This window comes from Lampetra fluviatilis, chromosome 2 (genome assembly GCF_964198595.1).
Source record: "Lampetra fluviatilis chromosome 2, kcLamFluv1.1, whole genome shotgun sequence".
Classification (NCBI taxonomy): domain Eukaryota; kingdom Metazoa; phylum Chordata; class Hyperoartia; order Petromyzontiformes; family Petromyzontidae; genus Lampetra; species Lampetra fluviatilis.
Window position 1 is genome coordinate 1,312,660 of NC_136276.1, and position 5,312 is coordinate 1,317,971.

Consider the following 5,312-nt stretch of genomic DNA (forward strand, 5'->3'; position numbering starts at 1 on the left):
GAGCGGAAGTGCGCACGCCCCACCCGGCGCGTGGAGGATGGGGAGGGGGGGCGGAGTCAAAGGTTACAACTGATGTTTCTCGTTTAATTCGAATAACTTCATTTGCGAAACTGTTCATTGAATAGTCTTGAGGGTTTTTTTTATCCGCGCAAGGTATGTTGGAATTAATGCCGACAAAAAATCGCGGTGGTTGTGAAGTGCGCGACTGAAACATTGTAACTTTATACGCGCACTATTTTTCAGAACGCGATTTTTTTCTCTCGTGCAGTTTGATCCAACTCACTCGCCATCGACTGTAATTAGTATAAATTTTACTTCATTCACGTCTTAATTTTAATATTCCTATTAAAACATAAATACATTTTGCCTAGTTATATTATTAGCGTTTTCGATGTAATATATTTTTATGGGGGGGGTGGTGTAAATATTTTAATCTGTATTAAGCGACAGTGCCGGCGTTGCCGAGGCACGCGTGCTCCGTGGCCACCATGTTGTACACTTGTGCGCCTGGCTTTTGGCGGGAAAGTCGAGCGCGCGCCGCGCGAGCGACCCCACCCCCCGCCAACCCCCGCACCCTCCCCATCCTCCCCATCCCCCGCCATCCCCCGCCACCCCCCGCCACCCCCCGCACCCTCCGCCACCCCCGCACCCTCTCTCGCACCCTCCCCATCCCCCACCACCCCCCACCACCCCTCGCACCATCCCCCCGCCACCTCCCCCCGCCACCCCCGCACCCTCCCCATCCCCCACCACCCCTCGCACCCTCCCCTCGCACCCTCCCCCCGCCACCCACCGCACCCTCCCCTCGCACCCTCCCCTCGCACCCTCCCCACCCCCACCAGGCGCCGAGTCCCCGGATGGGTTCGCTGTTGATGCGGGGAGGGTGTTACACTAGGTTTGTTTTTAGTGGAGGAATCCGATGAGCTATAAAGCAGCTCTTTCCTTCACAGATGTCCAGCAGGGGCAGGTCATAACGTTACAACAAACGATACAAAAAAAACACGATACGAGTGCAAAGCATAGGAAATGTAAACAAATCACTTGCATCCATAATAGAGGTTTTTGGGTTAGATCGCGTAAATATATGAATGTGTCGTTAAAACCCGCCACCACCCGACACAGCCAACTAGTAGGGGTTGTCACGTAAACAGAACGTGCCAATTCGTCACTAGTACAGCACTAGTGTGTAGTGTATAGTGTAGTGTATAGTGTAGCGTGTAGTGTATAGTAGTGTCGTGTATAGTAGTGTAGTGTATAGTTGTGTAGTGTATAGTGTAGTGTATAGTTGTGTAGTGTATTGTATAGTGTAGTGTACTAGTACAGCACACCAGTGTGTTGGAGAGCCAAGCCACAACATTTACAATCTGAGTACGACGTTTCGCCAGTAATTACAACCAACTTCATCAGGCGACAGCCTGATTTGTAGAGAAGTCTTTCTGTTTCGTTCCTTGCACAATGATGGGGGGGGGGGGGTTACTGAGGCAACGTACATTATGCATGTACATTATGCCAGCCTTTTGAACTTGTCCTTCATGTCTATTGTGTTTATTAAAATAGCCCTACCAACGGTAATCCCTATTGAAGTACGCTGCCCTTTGTAGGCATGCATTTAAATTATTTATTATTTTATTATTCACTTCCACGCAGCACTAAGGCGGTAGCTATCCGAACGGTTAAAGTTATTTTTATTTATTTCAATTTCGATAGATTATCTAATTAGTCTTGGCCTGGAGTAGCTAGATTTGCACAGAACTTCGACATCAAAATCAATTGTGTCCTTGTTGGCACACGTGTTCTGCTACTGCTGAACATTGCATTTGGGAGAATGTATTATTTCTCTGATGTTCTTTTAGTCTCGTGCTGATCATTCGTCCTGTTTGCCCAACATACCATTTAGCACACGTGCAGTTAATCCTGAAACACACCTTCTGTTGATAGCTTCCGTAATACATCTTTTGTACCAGATATTAAATTCTGTATTTTATGTACCGTGCCAAATCTGACTCGGATGTTTTGTTTTTCCAAACATCTGGCTAGTTTATCAGTTACTCCCGCAATTCTAGATTTGAAGTTTTCGTGACTGCAAGGATCCATACTCTTTGGTTCTTTCGGTAAAGTCACATCGATGAAAAATAACAATAATAAAATGAAAATAACTAAATTAAATCACGACGTTTCGGAGGCAACACAAGCTTCCAAAATTCAGTAATTTTGCTGTGGCTGTTCCACCTGATGACGTGTGTTGCCTCCGAAACGTCATGATTTAATTTAGTTATTTTCATTTTATTATTATTTTCATCGATGTGACTTTACCGAAAGAACCAAAGAGTATACTCCCGCAATGTACGGTATATTGATTGTTTTAATTACTTGGGCAGTTTCAATGCTCTTGTTATTTGATTTTAACGACACATTTATATATTTACGCGATCTAACCCAAAAGCCTCTATTATGGATGATATTGGTCGCGAAAGCCTACGTGTTAAACACATCACTTACAATATACATACAAGTAAAACTTTAGTTTTAATCTTACCAGGTAAATAAAGCCCACTGAGCTCTGAGCTTTTTCAGGAGCGACCTGGCCACAAATGATAGCTCAACGAAGTGGCTTAACACGTGGAAATGTTTCGCAGCAAAATAATCTAAATAAAACAGACGCATGTTTCCAAAATGTGGAGGGGGGAAACCCGGAGGACAAAAAAAATCCACGCGAGTCTGGTTCAGTGGATTCAGTCCCAACACCACTGACGAGGAGACACCTTCACACAAACGCCAGCCCGACTACCCACAATCTGTCAAACGCTCACATTGATACCCGGGGCTGTGTTGCCCCCACACCCACCTCCTGATCATAGCTGTCAACCCATACGGGTTTACCCGTATTCTTGGACAAGGAAATTGAGTTTTCAGGTCCATAAGGCGTTACAGCCGTTCCAATACGGGCAACATTTTAAAATGTGATGGGACGTTGTAGTTCATAATCAACGTTTTTGGGTTTAGATCGCGTTATTTATAAATGTGTCGTAACCCTCCACCACCCGACACGGCCAATCAGTAAAAATGTGTCACGTTGACAAAAGACAAATTAGTTCACTGCTTTAGCCCACCGGTGTGTTGAAGCGCGAAACCACAACATTTACAATTTGAGTACGACGTTTCGCTGGTAATTGCATCCAGCATCATCGGGCAATTCGCCAGAATGGTGAGGCTCTGCTGTGTCTCCCGTTCTTATATAGAGCAGCAGCAGGGTGACGTCATCATTAACTCATTGTAGGTAGGCACTAATGAGGGATGGACAGTTATGTGATGTTATGGTCTTTCTTAGAATCTTATTCTTGCAAATGGAAATATGTGCAGCAGCTAAATGCCAATATCGAGTCACGAGAGGGCTTCAGAATGAAGTTGTACTACATGGTCCATACGTTGGGTTGCATGTCCAGTCGCACTGTGGCTCGTATTTCATTTTCCATTCATGACGGAGATGTTGCGCATCGGGCTTGCTGATGCTCTGATGCGGTTGTTCCACCACCAGTGCCTTAAGAGGAATGTCAAAGGCAAGGTGGTTGCGATGCTCGGGTCTCGAAAGAGGTGTTTATTATTCTGTAAGTCCACATTGTTCCTCTGATCGCCAGCGTCCTTTCTGGATCTGGGTGAGATTCTAGGATGATGACAATGCGATCCCAGCAGGGGGATCGATACTTGTTTGATGGGTATGTTGTCTTTGGCAAGACGGGTGACCTCTTCTTGCAGCGTTGTATGTCGGATATATGGTGACAGAATGTTCACCAAAACAGGGAGTTAGGGGGGTTGGTGTCGGGTTCAGAATTCCGGTTACGATGCGAATTGCGGTAATTGTGCACGAGCTCTGGGATCAGGCTGGAACGCAGTCCTAAGGACTGGACTGAGTAGAACAGCGAGAGGGTTGTTTTCGTGTTACTTTAAAACACAACTAATGTTGAATCCATATGTGATCAGTGCATTCTTCTTGATAGGATAGTATATGTTCTAAATTCTGGAGAAATGTGTACAACCAGCATTCTCGCGTCGCTGGTTAACGACCACGTTTTCTGTTAATTGATTCATGATCTTCATGAACAATTTATGTGCAGTGGGTGATATTTGGTTGACAGGCATGTAATTCATATATATTTTTTTCATTTATAGAACACCGTATAGGCTTAATTCTACGATTTTATTTCAGTATTTAATTCGACAATTTTATTTCAGTATTTAATTTGTGTAACCAATTAGTAAATATGTTCGATAATTGTTTCAACAGCAGCTCTCCTTGACGATATCCAGTCATTCCATCTTATTCAGCTTTCCATTTTCATCTCAGTAATATGGAGGGCCAGTGGTAACTCCCAAGTGCGACACGTGGAACATTCCACTCTTTGAATAAAGCGTAAAACATTTTCTGGGGTACATTAACTTTTTTGCTGCATACATCTGCATATTAGCAGTTGCGTACGGTGCGAAAGCATTTCAACATAATACAATATGCCAGTTTTAAGATTTTTAGAACAGCACTTCATCACATGAAACCCTGAAACCCTTAGCAGATATAATTGTAATCGGTACTTTCGCATGAATATCCGTTTGAGTGAAAAGGTTAAATGTTGAGAATATTCACATACAACAAATCATAGCTTAAACCCAGTTTCTTGAAATGTTAGAATTTTACGTACACAGCATTCGTATCAAGGCAAAATACATTCTTGAATATATGAATAAGACTTTTACCATGAAAATAAAGTTCATAATCAACGATTTTTGGGTTTAGATCGCGTTATTTATAAATGTGTCGTAACCCTCCACCACCCGACACGGCCAATCAGTAAAAAAGAAAAAAAGTGTCACGTTGACAAAAGACAAATAGTTCACTGCTTTAGCCCACCGGTGTGTTGAAGCGTGAAACCACAACATTTACAATTTGAGTACAACGTTTCGCTGGTAATTGCATCCAGCATCATCGGGCAATTCGCCAGAATGGTGAGGCTCACCATTCTGGCGAATTGCCCGATGATGCTGGATGCAATTACCAGCGAAACGTTGTACTCAAATTGTAAATGTTGTGGTTTCACGCTTCAACACACCGGTGGGCTAAAGCAGTGAACTATTTGTCTTTTGTCAACGTGACACTTTTTTTTACTGATTGGCCGTGTCGGGTGGTGGAGGGTTACGACACATTTATAAATAACGCGATCTAAACCCAAAAATCGTTGATTATGAACAATATTGGTCGCGAAAGCCTACGTGTTAAAATGAAAATAAAGGTTGATAAATAGGCCAGACAAGCATTACTCATC